This window comes from Trichosurus vulpecula, chromosome 2, assembly GCF_011100635.1.
Source record: "Trichosurus vulpecula isolate mTriVul1 chromosome 2, mTriVul1.pri, whole genome shotgun sequence".
NCBI lineage: Eukaryota > Metazoa > Chordata > Mammalia > Diprotodontia > Phalangeridae > Trichosurus > Trichosurus vulpecula.
The window spans coordinates 180,418,042-180,434,498 of NC_050574.1; the positions used below are offsets into that span (position 1 = coordinate 180,418,042).

At 38.8% G+C, this 16,457-nt stretch overlaps 1 protein-coding gene across 2 annotated transcripts in view; it reads right to left on the bottom strand.

The window, feature by feature from the left end:
* ZDHHC20 (zinc finger DHHC-type palmitoyltransferase 20) overlaps positions 1-16,457 on the bottom strand; it is a 111,037-nt gene that overhangs the window by 59,370 nt on the left and 35,210 nt on the right. The window lies entirely within an intron of this gene.

Below are 16,457 nucleotides of genomic sequence, written 5' to 3' on the forward strand. Positions count from 1 at the left end.
TTTTTCATCCCCCTTTGCAACATTAGTCAAACAAGTAAACTTACTACTCCTATTAGCATTGTTGTTATTATTATTATCATAACTGTGTTGAAGCATTTGAACATTATGCTACGACTTTTCTGATTAGATTACTACAATATCCTCTTCATTTAGGAATCTTAAATTCAAAATTATACTGAAGTAATCTTTGTCATTCTCATTGGGAAAGGCCACACACACATATTTTCAAAAGCTTATGTAATCTTACTTAAATATTAGGATTGCATTCAGTTTTGTTTTAAATGTATTCAGAATTAAAGCCTGGTCCAGGAGAAATATCAACAATCTCAGATATGCAGACAACATAACTCTGATGGAAGAAAGTGAAGAAGCCTCTTGGCAGAGGTAAAAGAAGAGAGTATAAAACCTGGTTTGAAGCATAACATCAAAAAAAAAAAAACAAACCTAAGATCTTGGCTACTGGTCCCATCACTTCCTGACAAATAGAAAGGAAAGGAATGGAAGCAGTGTCAGATTTTATATTTTGGGGTTCAAAAAGATCACTGTAGATGGTGATGGCAGCCATGAAATTAAAAGACATTTGTGCCTCAGAAGGAAAGCCACAGCAAATCTGGACAGCTTACTAAAAAGCAGAGACATCTCCTTGCTGACAAAGGTCCATACAATCAAAGCTATGGTTTTTCTAGTAGTAATGTATAACTGTGAGAGTTGAACTATAAGGAAAGCTGAGCATCAAAGAATCAATGCTTTCAAATCATGGAGAACTTTTGATAGTCCCTTGGACAACATGGAGATCAAATCAGTCAATACTTAAAGAAATTAATTCTGACTACTCATTGGAAGGACAAATATTGAAGCTGAAGTTTAAATACTTTGGCCACACAATGAGAAAAACAGGACTCACTGGAAAAGACCCTGATGTTGAGAAAGGGAAGGCGGAGGATGAGATAGAAAGACAGTGTCATAGAAGCAACAAACAGGAACCTAGACAGACTTTGGGAGACAGTGGAGGACAGAATGGCCTGGCATGCTATGAGGTCACCAAGAGTCAGACATGACTGAACAACAATAACCATGTTATGTCAGTTATTGAAGTATGTGTACAGAGAGTGTCTGGAAGCTGTATATACAGAATTCTGAAGAACTGGTCAAGGTCAGCTTGACTGGAGGGAGATTAAGAGCAGTTAGTGCTCAGAATTAACTGAAAAGGCATTTTGGAAATAACCTTTCCTCTCTGTACAGACAGCAGCTAAGTAAAGACCATAAAAGACTAGGAACTTGAAGGGAGGAGGTGAGAAGAATATAAATAGCGCAAAGAAAAGCAAGTTTTTAAAGATATATTTAGGGCTTATTATAGCAGTGAAACGGTGGCAAGCAATATTCTCTATAATTTTTTTAAATTTTAAGTTGACATGCAAGCATTAGCAGGCAAACAATAAGTCAAAATTTATGAAGCTTGAACACACATATATAAGATTTATTTTGGTAATCAAATGAAACTCACAAGGGAATTTATTCATAACCATTATTGTACTGATAATTAGGTCTAAATGGTGACTAGTGCACACAAATAATGAATATTTTTCTGCATCCCTTTTTCTTATTTTGTTGTTGTTGCTGAGTCATTTCAGTCATGCTAGACTCTCTGTGATTCCATTTGGGGTTTCTTGGCAAAGTTACTGGAGTGGGTTGTCATTTCCTTCTCCAGCTCATTTTACAATTGAGGAAACTGAAGCAAACAGTATTAAGTGACTTGCCCAGGGTTATACAGCTGGTAGGTGTCTGAGGCCAGATTTGAACCCATGAAGATGAGTCTTCCTGATTCTGAGCCCAGTGCTATAGCCACTGTGCCACCTAGTTCTCTAGTACTCATAATCAATTTAATGACTGTACAATGCCATACTTATTTAATTACTCCTCACAAACAGCCTGTCTCATACACTGAAAAAGACAAGATCTTAGTGGTAGTAGTGTAGTAGCAATTTAGATTTGAAAATCTTTCCCACCCATTAATAGGCCATGTGACCTGCTTACCACAGGAAGCCTAAGATACATGTGGTGGGAGGAGGTTCCTGACAGGAAAAGGAAGTTATGTCACAGGAAATGCTGAGAGAGCAGTTATGGCTGCCAATGGCTGCCCTTGCGATGGTTAGAACTGAACAGGCTGACTTGGCTTGAGTTTGTTATGGGGAAGACCCCAGCAGGGGGTCGGAGAGGTTTTGGGATAGCAAGGCTCCAGGCTGTGATACGGTGTTTTAAGTTCCTTGCTGTTATGATAAAGTGGGCTGACTGGCTATGGGAACTGAACATTTGGTTGTGGGATATGGTTTTCTGTGTCTGAATAAATGTTATATTTCTTTTACCTTCTTTACGGAGAGTTTCTTATACTTTGCGATACAGAAATACATAGGCATATTCACAATTATCATTGATGTTGTGTTTATTGCCTTACTGTTACAAGTAGCAAAGTAGAAAGAACACTAAACTAAAAGTTAAGGAATGGAATTCCAAATACCCTACTTACTTGGTTAAGTGACCACTGATCAAACTAAGTCTCAGTTTTTTCATTTTTAAACTGGTTAGGCTACATGCAATATCTATCTCACAAGGCTGAGGTGATGATCAAATGAAACAATGTAAAAGAAATTTCTTTGTAAACTATAAAGGGTCACACAAATCCAATTCAAGTGCTATTTATCTTACGTCTACTACGTGCAAAGAGGAAAAGTAATAAACGTGGACCTCATGGAGTTTATGACCTAATAGGGCATCAAAACATATAGACAAATAACTATGATAAAAATCAGACTGGGGTACATACATAATTGAGAGGTTCAGGAAAGGCTTCCTGGAAGAGGTGGCCCCTGAGCTGGGCCTGGAAGAAAGAGAAGACTTTTAACAGGCGGAGATAAGGGAGAAGCATAAACATGTTCCAGGCATGGGGGATGGGCCTTGCAAAAAATGGCTATCATCTAAGGAAACCTCAGTTGGAGAGGAGATATGGCACAGCAGGGAGGAATTCTTGAGCCTCAGTAGCTGCTTTGAAGCAGATGGACATGAAACTGAAATTTCTCTAGTTTATTTCTTGTCCTTAGCCAACTATTCTACCACATGCTTCCCATCTTGAGGTCATGGATTTCCACACAAGATATCTTCAAGCTCCTTTAATTCCCCCTAAGAAATGATCTTTTTAATTGTTTTTAACATTTAATAATATTTTACTTTTTTTCCAATTAAACATAAAGATAGTTTTCAACACTCATTTTTGTAAGATTTTGAATTCCAATTTTTCCTCCCTTCCCTCCCCAGCAAAGAATCTGTTTATACATACTATACATGCATAATCATATTAAACATACTTCCACATTAGTGGGAAAAATCACAAGAAAGAAAAAACAAAAACAAAGTGAAAATAGTATGCTTCAATCTGCATTCAGACTCCATAGTTTTTTCTCTAGATGTGGATAGCATCTTCTATCATGAATCTTTTGGAATTGTCTTGGATCACTGTACTGCTGAGAAGAGCTAAGTGTATCATAGCTGATCATAGCACACTCTTGCTGTACATTCTTTCTAATTAAAGGAAATTCAGCCAAACTGACCTCTGCTCCACACACAGGACACTCTGACTCCCATTTATGTCTTTGCACTGATCATCTTCTATGCCTGGAATGCACTCCCTTACCTCTGCCTCATGAATTTCTCTCTTCTTCAAAATTTAGCTCAAGAACCATCTTCTACATGAAGACTTTCCTAATCTTTTTTTATTTTTTTAATTTATTTTTTTAAATAATTAAATAATTTATTTATTTAACATATTTGGTTTTCAGCATTGATTTTCACAACAGTTTGAATTACAAATTTTCTCCCCATTTCTACCCTCCCCCCCACTCCAAGATGGCATATATTCTGGTTGCCCTGTTCCCCAGTCAGCCCTCCCCTCTATCACCTCCCTCCCCCCTCATCCCCTTTTCCCTTCCTTTCTTATAGGGCAAGATAAATTTATACGCCCCATTGCCTGTGTATCTTATTTTTTAGTTGCATGCCAAAAACTTTTTTTTTGTTTTTGAACATCTGTTTTTAAAACTTTGAGTTCCAAATTCTCTCCCCTCTTCCCTTCCCACCCACCCTCCCTAAGAAGTCGAGCACTTCAACCTAGGCCACGCATGTATCATTATGTATAACCCTTTCACAATACTCATGTTGTGAAAGGCTAACTACATTTTGCTCCTTCCCAACCCATCCCACTTTATTGAATTTTCTCCCTTGACCCTGTCCCCTTTCCAAAGTGTTTGTTTTGATTACCTCCACCCCCATCTGCCCTCCCCTCCATCATCCCCCCCCCTTTTATTTTTTTTTTATCTTCCTCCCTCTTCTTTCCTGTGGGGTAAGATACCCAACTGAGTATGTATGGTATTCCCTCCTCAGGCCGAATCTGATGAGAGCAAGGTTCACTCATTCCCCCCTCACCTTCCCTCTCCCCTCCTCCCACAGAACTGCTTCCTCTTGCCACCTTTATGCGAGATAATCCACCCCATTCTATCTCTCCCTATCTCCCTCTCTCAGTATGTTGCTCTCTCATCCCTTAATTTCATTTTATTTCTTTTACATATCTTCCCTTCATCTTCAACTCACCCTGTGTCTGTTCTCTCTCTTTTACATATATGTATATATATATATATGTATATACACATATAAAAGCACACACATATATATACCTACATACACATGCATACATATACACATAGATACATACATACATATTCACCTACATATATACATAAACATATATACATGCATATTCCCTTCAGCTACCCTAATACTGAGGTCTCATGAATCATACACATTATCTTTCCATGTAGGAATGTAAACAAAACAGTTCAACTTTAGTAAGTCCCTTGCAATTTCCGTTTCTTGATTACCTTTTCATGCTTCTCTTGATTCTTGTGTTTGAAAGTCAAATTTTCTATTCAGTTCTGGTCTTTTCACTGAGAAAGCTTCAAAGTCCTCTATTTTATTGAAAGTCCATATTTTGCCTTGGAACATGATACTCAGTTTTGCTGGGTAGGTGATTCTAGGTTTTAATCCTAGCTCCATTGACCTCCGGAATATCGTATTCCAAGCCCTTCGATCTCTTAATGTAGAAGCTGCCAGATCTTGGGTTATTCTGATTGGGTTTCCACAATACTCATATTGTTTCTTTCTGGCTGCTTGCAGTATTTTCTCCTTGATCTGGGAGCTCTGGAATTTGGCGACAATATTCCGAGGAGATTTCTTTTTGGGATCTATTTGAGGAGGCGATCGATGGATTCTTTCAATTTCTATTTTGCCCTGTGGCTCTAGAATATCAGGGCAGTTCTCCTTGATAATTTCTTGAAAGATGGTATCTAGGCTCTTTTTTTGATCATGGCTTTCAGGTAGTCCAATAATTTTTAAATTATCTCTCCTGGATCTATTTTCCAGGTCAGTGGTTTTTCCAAGGAGATATTTCACATTGTCTTCCATTTTTTCATTCCTTTGGTTCTTTTTTATAATATCCTGATTTCTCATAAAGTCACTATCTTCCACTTGCTCCAATCTAATTTTTAAAGTAGTATTTTCTTCAGTGGTCTTTTGGACCTCCTTTTCCATTTGGCTAATTCTGCCTTTCAAGGCATTCTTCTCCTCATTGGCTTTTTGGAGCTCTTTTGCCATTTGAGTTAGTCTGTTTTTTAAAGGTGTTGTTTTCTTTAGTGTATTTTTCAGTATTTTTTGGGGTCTCCTTTAGCAAGTCATTGACTTGTTTTTCATGGTTTTCTCGCATCCTTCTCATTTCTCTTCCCAATTTTTCCTCTACTTCTCTAACTTGCTTTTCCAACTCCTTTTTGAGCTCTTCCATGGCCTGGGACCAGTTCCTGTTTTTCTTGGAGGTTTCTGTTGTAGGCTCTTTGACTTTATTAATTTCTTCTGTCTGTATGTTTTGGTCTTCTTTGTCAGCAAAGAAAGAATGCAAAGTCTGAGACTGAATCTCGGTGCGTTTTCGCTGCCTGGCCATATTCCCAGCCAACTAACTTGACCCTTGAGTTTTTCAGTGGGGTACGACTGCTTGTAGATTACAGAGTTCTATGTTCCACGTTTGGGGGGGAGGTGCCAGCTCTGCCACACCAGCACTGCTCCTTCCCCAACCCGAACTGGGCTTAGATCTTCGGCAGGCTGTGCACCCCTGCTCTGATCTGCCACTTAATTCCTCCCACCAGGTGGGCCTGGAGCCGGAAGTAACAACAGCTGTAGCTGCCCCACCTCCGCTGCCCCGGAACTGCGAACTCCTTCCACTCCCGCAGCTTTTCCCACTAACCTTCTCCGCAGTCTTTGGTGTTTGTGGGTTGAGAAGTCTCATAACTGCTGCAGCTCACTGAATCAGGGCGCTAGGGCCCCCTCCGCCCTGCTTCTGGTCTGGATGGTCCACGCCGCTCAGGCTGGGCTCTGCTCCACTCCGTTCCCAGCTCCCATCTCCCAGCTCTGTGTGGGATAGACCTCACCCAGAGACCATCCAGGCTGTCCTGGGCTGGAGCCCTACTTCCCTCTGCTGTTTTGTGGGTTCAGCCGTTCTATAATTGGTTCAGAGCCATTTTTTATAAGTTTTTGGAGGGTCTCCGTATGGAGCTCACATTATTCCCTGCTTACCAGCTGCCATCTTGGCTCCGCCCCCCAGACTTTCCTAATCTTAACACCCCTTGTCTCAAACAATCTTGTATTTAATTACTTTGTATTTATTCTCTTTATATGTGTATATATTTATATAAATACTTGTCTCTCCCAATAAAATGCAAGCTCTTTGCAAGTAGAAATTACTTCATTCTTTGTATCATTAGTACCTAATACAGTACTAGCCAGCTAGTGGTTATTAAACATCCCTATGCTGTGCCAGCACTGTGCTAAGCTCTGGGCATACAAAGAAAAGCAAAGGAGAGAGTTGGTCCTTGCTCTTAAGGAGCTCACAGTCTAATGGGACATACAAACAATAAATTTGGCATTGTATCAGAGGGAAGTCACAAAAATTAAGAGGGATAGGAAAGATTTAGGGGGATTAATGTGTGGCTTTCTTGCAGAAAGTGGGAGTTTAGGCAAGACGTGAAAGATGCCAGGGAAGGTAGGAGGTGGTATATAGTAGGTGTTTAATAAATGGTTTTTGACTGACTGATCTATCCTTGGTCAAAAGTTCATCACTCCACAGCAAAGAAAAACACATCCTGCGCTCTCTCTATGCAGAACTTCCTAGCTATTGCTGGACTTTAGCCTCTAGAGAACCTAGTGAAGTTTGGGGCACTATCCCTCTAAAGTCCCTTGCAATTAACACCTCTGTGTATGTATGTCTATACACCCAAACACACACACACACACACACACACACACGCACACACACACACACACACACACTCTTATACTTACGCTGTATTTGGGGTGTCCCAAAAATCTTAATACAGTTTAAAACTATTACAGCACATATTAGGTGTTTAACAAATATTTATTTGAGTGTGACACAGTAGAGAGAGCACTGCAATGACTAAAGTTCAAATACTTACTAGCTGTGTGACTCTTAACCTTAGTTTCTTAAACTATAAGATGGCAATAATATGTACCATTATGAGGATCAAATGTGATAATATTTGTAAAAAGTGCTTAGTACAGTGCCTGGCACATAGTAGGTACTATGTAAATGCTTATTTCCTTTCCTTTCCCTTCCCCTTCTGGGTGTAATAATATATACTACCTGGACTATCTAATAAAATCTCTCATTTTCACTATATGACCAGCCTACCTAATTTTCCAATCACACATGGCCCCATTAGTATCTAGTAGCAACCTTGGTGAAGGTAGTTCAGGTAGATTATCATTTCTCAGGTTAGGAAAATAAGGCTCAGGCTCAGAAAATTTAGTGCTGGTCAAACAGAATACTTGTATCTGCATATATGCTCAGTGTTCATACTATAGCTTGTTGCTCAGTTACCATACCTGTCTGCTCATTACTTCAATAGTGCCTGGCACATAGTAGGTACTTAATCTAACTGATTTTGATAGCATCCTGTTCTTGCTTTTTTACTGTGACGTTGCATGAGCACCGATGGACTAGACAGACTTCTTCAAGTTTGGCAAATTTTTTGATGTTTGTTAGAAGAGTCCTACTGCCTTCATCTTCACAGTAAAACTAAAAGACTTTCTTTTGATAGAGTAGAAGAAGTATTATATACAATACTGCCGTTCCCCAGTATATTATTATTGATTTAAAGCCCCCATTCCATTCCTTTCTATTTTCTCAGATTATCCAGAAGGGAAGAGTACTTCCCTTAAACTATGACATAATGATTCAATGGAACTGTGAACTCACTGAGGTGGGTTATCTCCTCCATTTTTACAGATTATGACTTATAAATGTGTTCTCATCTTTGTGAGTCCTGTCCATATTTTACCATGTATCCCCCACAGAAGATGTACCCAACATCCTAGAGGTCTTTTTATATTTCAAGCACACTAAAAGCCTGTCACCAGTCCACTTCCCCCACCCTCCCCACCCCATCACAGATCTTTCCAATGATATCATTTAAGCAACATGTTAAATGTAAGTCATCATTGGAAATATGCTGCAGCCTACTTCCTTAGAGATGCAATATTCCAAATTTGCAACGATAAAGTATCACTGAGAGAATATTGGTATTTGAAAGATAGATCTTTGCACTAGGGAGCAGCTTGGGATCATTAAAAGTAGTACACAACTGCCCAAATGTACTCTAATAAATCAAAGCCATGCCATAAATGTCAAAGAAATAAAAATATCAATATTTGTTGCTATTTTGGTTAGAAGAATTATAGCTCTTTAATGCTAAGACTCACTTATCTTTTCTACCTTGCAAGGCTTGGGAAAATAGGTACATTTGGCTTATTACCTACTGGACATAGAACAATGGATCTGAGCTATGGCTCCACACCAGAGATAGGTATCAAGTCATCTATCCATGCTGAACATAGGAAAAAAAAGGAGATAACATTTAAGCCAGTTTTGCACTACCTTCACTGCTGGTTTATCCTGGTTATATCAATCCATCCTTGAGAAATAGTCACAATTTGGAAAACTGGGGGAAATGAATAACAGAGCTCTGACAAACTTATGTGATCTAGACTTTCACCCTCTTATTTCTGCGGTGTGATTATTGCTTGTGGCCCTCCTATTATACTTCTGGAGAAGGCAATCAAAGAGCTCATGAAGCATGCTAGTATTTCTCTCCTTCCCATATCTTGTGTTCTATAGGTAGATGTTCTATGGAGGCAGAGGAGGGTTGCTGTCCTTCGTTCTCGAGGAGGACCAAAATGACATCACTATGTTAGAGTCAAGGTACAGTGCATCTGACTGTGCTGATCAGACCAACAAGAGTTCAAAATGCTCTACTACACGTTGGGCACAAATAGTCCATGTGAACATTTAGAGTGGGTTCTCTAAATTTGCGCATCTGGTGTTTCTTTTGAGCTATTTTAATTCTGCTTTGCTCATAAAGCAGAGTCCTTTCTCTGATGAGGGAATACCATGCTGGGTGGTCTTGTGCCAGTATCCTCCATGTCACACAATCAATTCCAAAGTTCTTAAGACAGACCTTGAGAGTGTCCTTGTATGGTTTCTTCTGACCACTTGCACTGTGTGAGTTCTCCATAGTCTTAGGCAAGGGGACATTTGGTATTGGAACAACGTGGCCAGCCCACCATAGCTGTGCTCTCTGAAGTAGAGACAGAGTATAAAAAGTAAATGTAAGGAGGGACCTGAGTCTACATGATAGGCCATGAAAAGCTGGCCAAGGAACCACTTAACTTGGCACTCCAAAACAGAGCTCAATGCCCCATCAGCAGTAAATATTATCCAGCAGTGGGCTTCTTTATGACTTTACACAAGAACTATTCTTGAGGGCATTTAAATGTACTGTTGTATTATTATAGTAACTGAGCAACAGTGCGGTATGTACCCAAGAGCTCAGTTATTGATGGAGCATGACTTAGAGGATAAGACTGCTTTTTTATCTAATTTTTTTTTTTTTACTACATTAGCATTCATCTGCCCAAGGCTAAATAAAGTAGGGAAAAAGTACAGACCTGATATAATGGGGAAAAAAGCACTACAAGTTAGATCTATTTTTTAGCCAATGAATTTTTCAATGCCAGGGTCTCAGTGATAAAATAGAATCTTCTAATTCTCCAAAGTGAAGATTCCTATCTAATATTTCAACATTTAAAATTAACCTAAACTTTTATTTAAAACGGTATATATATTTTTGTTCAAATCATTTTTTAAAAGTCCCATTTTGTTATAGATCCTTTAAGAAATTTCTCTGGATACTCTCTAAAGGTACTTATAGTAACAAAATTTTAAAAAAAACAATTATTTTGCAACAAATCAAATTCTACCTAGCTCAAAATTAAAGCAATTAAACAGTTAACAAGAAGGAAGAAATAAAAGACTAAAGTGGGAAAGTATCCCATGGTGGCTGGAGCGGGAAAAAAGTCAGGGATAGAGAAGGTGAAGAATTTTTATTTTTAGTAACAAGGTATCTCTCTCCTCTCTCTCTCTCTCCCCCCACCCCACCCCCCGTCTCTCTCTCTCTCCCTGCCCCCCCCACTTTAGCCCTCCCTTTCCTGAGTTATCATGAATAGAGTAGAAGAAAAAGCTTTTAGAAATAGTTTAAAAGGCAAACTAAGGCTTTCCACATGATTAGTTTGAATAGCCTAGACAAGGAAACCGGCAAGGCTAAAGCCTTAAACATGCAAGGAAAAAGAAAATGGAGTACAAGTAGTTATACTTGGAGTAAGAAATGTCTGGAGTTTAAACACATATGGGAAGAAGACCCTGAGTGCACACATTCCCTGAATATGGTGGCAGCAATGCTGTTTGGACCATGTCATTTGAACCTATTAGCAGAACAACTTGGAACCTGTAATATACAATCCCAAACCACTGTATATGGAGCCCAGCAGGGGAGGATTAGTTATTATGAATAATACAATGATTGCATAACACTGAGGGTGAGAAGTCAATTTACAGACATAATCATGGTACAACTGAGATGAATATGAAAGCCTGAGCTAGCTGAGCTAGCAGATACTGGGCTAAGGGTCTGAACATTCAACAATTCCACAGCAACCCTTATGTGAAAATTGCTCCTCCAGCTAGAAGAGCACCAAAAAACCAAGGGATAGTTGGAAACTGATGCCAATGTGGAATCCAGAGAGAAGTATCAACTCAATTCAATTCGACATTTATTACATGCCTACTAGATTCTCAATGAATTGCTAAATTGAACTGAACCAACTGGATCCTTCCCTTAGGACTCCAGCTGTAGGAACAATTTTCAAGTCTGGTTTGCTATGGGGTTACTTAAGGTTCTGATATCCTTAAGCCCAATATGTGGCTAGTTCCAGCTTTAGTATGCTTTTTAACTGTGCAAAAGTTATTTCAGTGGACTGTCTTCTTACCTCCACTTTTCTGAAACCATTATACTACCTACAGTTTATTTTAGGTGACAGGAAAGAAACAAAAATTAAATGAGAAACAGACTGCCTTCACGTAGCTTATGATCTTGTGGGAGATATATCTACAAATAATAGTATGTACTAGAATGTGGTAAGAGCATGAGAGAGATGCAAAATGCTAACTAAAATATGAGGAATAAAAGCTATTTTCCTGCTTGGGAGATTGAGCAATTCAGATAATGAAGAATCTGAACCAGAATTTAGGACCAGCATTGGTGGTAGGCACCCTCCAATGAGTGGGAGAATGATCTTTACCTAAAATTTTTAATAACCATTACTTTGTTAGGGGAATTCAATTTCTCCTTGTTAAAAATAAAAAAGCTTATGGTGAGAATTCCTGAAAATAGATAGGAAGCCATAAGGGCAGAATTTCGGCCTGGATGGAAATATATATAGAAAGAAAAAACATCTAGCTGGGAAGTATTAGAGATTTGGCTGTTGAGTAAGTTTTATCACAAAAGGATTAGGAAAAGTTTAAGCAAACAAGAAGACAAAGGAAAACAAAATTATAGAGGTCCATTAAAGGAAACACATTAAAATAACTTTAAAAGATCTCCCTACTTATGTGAAAAGTGTTCCTCTTTTCTACTTCTACTTAGGTAAGCTTGTCATGGGTCTCTCTGAAGATTCAAGAAGAATTAGTTGAAGTCTGAGATTTTCTTTTAGTAGGAAGAAAGTACAGGGAGACTTCAAGGAAACTTTTTTTCTTATTTTTAATTTTTTTATTATTTAATATTTTAGTTTTCAACATTGATTTCCACAAGATTTTGAGTTACAAATTTTCTCCCGATTTCTACCCTCCCCCCAACTCCAAGATGGCACATATTCTGATTGCCCTGTTCCCCAGTCAGCCCTCCCTTCTGTCACCCCACTCCCCCCACCATCCCCTTTCCCCTTACTTCTTTCCTGTAGGGCAGGATAGATTTATATGCCCCATTCCCTATATATCTTATTTCTCAGTTGCATGCAAAAATAATTTTTTCTTTTGAGCATCTGATTTTAAAACTGTGAGTTCCAAATTCTCTCCCCTCTTCCCTTCCCACCCATCCTCCCTAAGAAGGCAAGCAATTCAACATAGGCTACACATGTATCATTATGTAAAACCCTTCCACAATACTCATGTTGTGAAAGACTAACTATATTTCCCTCCAACCTATCCTGTCCCCCATTATTCAATTTTCTCCCTTGTCCTTGTCCCTTTTCAAAAGTGTTTGCTTTGTATTACCTCCTCCCCCTATCTGCCCTCCCTTCCATCATCCCCTCTTTTTTATGCCCTTCCCCTTACTTTCCTGTGGGAGATGCCCACAGGATACCCACTTGAGTGTGTATGTTATTCCCTCCTCAAGTCAGATCCGAGGACAGCAAGATTCACTCATTCCCCCTCACCTGCCTCCTCTTCCCTCCCAATAGAACTGCTTTTTCTTGCCACTTTCATGAAAGATAATTTACCCCATTCTATCTCTTCCTTTCTCCCTCTCTCAATATATTCGTCTCTCATCCCTCAATTTAATTGTTTTTTAGATATCATCCCTTCATATTCAACTCACCCTATGCCCTCTGTCTATATATATGTATATTCCCTTCAACTACCCTAATACTGAGGAAGGTCTCATGAATTACACACATGATCTTTCCATGTAGGAATGTAAACAAAACAGTTCAACTTTAGTAAGTCCCTTATGATTTCTCTTTCTTGTTTACCTTTTCATGCTTCTCTTGATTCTTGTGTTTGAAAGTCAAATTTTCTATTCAGCTCTGGTTTTTATACTGAGAAAGCTTGAAAGTCCTCCATTTTATTGAAAGTCCATATTTTACCTTGGAGCATGAAACTCAGTTTTGCTGGGTAGGTGATTCTTGGTTTTAATCCTAACTCCTTTGAGCTCTGGAATATCATATTCCAAGCCCTTCAGTCCCTTAATGTAGAAGCTGCTAGATCTTGTGTTATCCTAATTGTGTTTCCACAATACTCAAATTGTTTCTTTCTGGCTGCTTGCAGTATTTTCTCCTTGATCTGGGAGCTCTGGAATTTGGTGACAATACTCCTAGGAGTTTTCTTTTTGGGAACTTTTTCAGGAGGTGATCAGTGGATTCTTTCCATTTCTACTTTGCCCTGTGGCTCTAGAATATCAGGGCAGTTCTCCTTGATAATTTCTTGAAAGATGATATCTAGGCTTTCCTAGATAGACCTTTCCCAGAAACCATTCAGGCCGTCCTGGGCTGGAGACATGCTTCTCTCTGCTATTTTGTGGGTTCCACAGCTGTAAAATTTGTTCAGAGCCATTTTTTACAGGTGTTTGGAGGGATCTGGGGGAGAGCTTAAGCAAGAACCTGCTTTCCAGCAGCCATCTTGGCTCCACTACAAGGAAACTGTTTTGATATAATTTAAATTTGATCACAACAAAAAAAAAAGCTATCATTTTAGGTTTGTACAATGACAGACTTTTATTGCTTTGGGCATTCAATTCAAGAAACCTCAAATTATGAGCAAGACACTGAAACAAGACAGGGACATTTACAGATAAGTACAATAAGTAAATCTCTGCCTTCAAGGAGCTTACATTTTAATAGAGGAGAGAAGATGTATACACTATAATATAATATATAAGAACAATGGAAGGTAACCAAGTAGTTTAGATAGTAGATATGGTAGATAAGCTAACAGTACCTTTAAGTACAGTGGGAGGTAACCAAGTACTTTAGAGAAGCCCATGGAGAGAGGTAGAAAGGATAATTTATCTTTTCACAAAATCACAGAACTTGAGAGTTAGATGGGACCTCAGTGGCCATGCAGTCCAAACCATACATTGGCTTTTACAGAAGAGGTAAGTATTAGCCCACACATCTGCACTGTAAAAGCATGGTTAGTCAAGGATCAAGATCATCAGACTGGATCTCAAGCAAGAGATGTAGTTCACATTCACCAAATGACAGGATATGAACCTACATCCCTTACTATAAACTCCTTCGTTTTGGAGATGAGAAATCTGAGGTCCAAAAAGGTTAAGAGACTTGTATAAGCAAATAACAGAGCTAAGATTTAACCCAACCTTTCCAACTTCAGATCCAGGGAAAGAAGCAGACCTAAGCTTTTAGCCAAAGAAGGGTGATCATAAATCTTATAAAAGTAATATCCAGGGGAAATGCACAAGGATAATAACAATAATGATAGCTAGCATTTATATAATACCTATTTATATGACAGGCACTGTGCTAAGTGCTATACAAATATTATCTCATTTATTTGATCGTCACTGCAATCCTAGAAGGTAAGTGCTATTATTATCCCTGTTTTACGGATGAGGAAGCTGAAGCAAAAAGAGGTTAAGAAACTTGCCCAGGGTCATATAGCTACTAAGTGTCTAAGGTTAGATTTGAAGTCATGTCTTTATGACTCCAGGTCCAGCACCCTATCCACCACACCACCAAAGGTGCCTAGTAGGCAGGAATTAAAAACAGTATGATATGATAAATTTCAATTTGAATGCTCCAAAGAAATTGCAGTTAATAGATGTTCTGGGTCAGTCAGGTGGTTCAGGCTTAGTTTTAGAATGAAATGAGGTACTTGTAGATCATATAACATTTTGCAAATGGAAGTTTACTCAACAACAGCATAAGAAGGATATTCGGCAAAGTTACAACAGTGGTTCATTTGGATACAGCTCTTCTTGTTCTGCCTATCAAGACACAACTTTAGATTCACTGTTCTTCATGGCAGTAGGAAGCTGTAACAACAATGTGGCTAGCAGCTGCTGTAGGGATGTAAGATCCAACAAGACCAGCAACAAGAGCTGCCAGCACAGGTTCTTTGATCTGTTTTTCTAAGGAAAGCAACCTTAAGGGGTTAACAATCTTACTTTAATCCAACATACATATATCATTCACTTAGTTCAGGGGGAAAAGCCAGCACCCTGAACTTCAAAGCAAATACAAACAGAAATTACAAACACAGACAATATAAACAGACCAAATCACAATACATAGTTATCAGAGAAGCACCAACATCTGGGTTTTTTCAAAGTGCGGGGGAGAGGTCCAGCGGCTACCCAGAGTCTGCACACCAACACTTACTGGGAGTGAGAGCCCCAAATAAAATGCTAACCTCTGAGTTTATATACCCTTCTTAGGGCCTGAAGGCTTCATACCTAATCAGCAAAAGGGTGTGGGCCTGGGGCTTAGCACCTAGTAAGACTTAATCAAAGGCACTTGATTACTTTAGCAATCTAAAAGAGAAAACAGTAAAAAAAAAAAAAAAAAAAGTCCCACCTTAATTACCATTACAGAAACCTATCAGGTCTGACCTCAGCTGGGCTTTTTATGGCTTAGATAACCAGACAGCTGTGTCAACAATTCAAGTTTTAGTCTAGGATGGACAATTAAGCTTCAAGCATGGTTTCTTGGGAAAAACTAGTCTATATGGAGCAGAAAGGTTGCTAGGACAATAAATCCACCTTAATCGAGTACAATGAACCATATCATAAGCATTATTAAAAGTGGAAAAGGATGAAGAGGCTCCTCTGGGATGATAAAAATGTTCACTCAGGACCCAGAAATATGATATGATATAATATAAAAGAATTTATAAGTCTCTTATTAAGATGCTCAACATTACAGCAAAGAACATTGAACCTAAAACAAAAACCAAAAATCAAAACCCAGCACAGTACAATGAAACTATTTCAATGAGGCAAGGTATATTTGGGGGACTAATGGGCCTAACCCAAGAACTTTTAGTGGTCTAACTAATAAGGGGAGAGAGAAAGAGAGAGAGAGAGAGAGAGAGAGAGTGTGTGTGTTAGTTTGAAAACAGCTGTGAATGAGACATCTATGATCTCAACTATTTCTAGGAGATTTGCTGGGAGCAAATTTTCAGATCAGAGAATGAGAGAAATTTCCAGTAAGGGCTGCTGAAT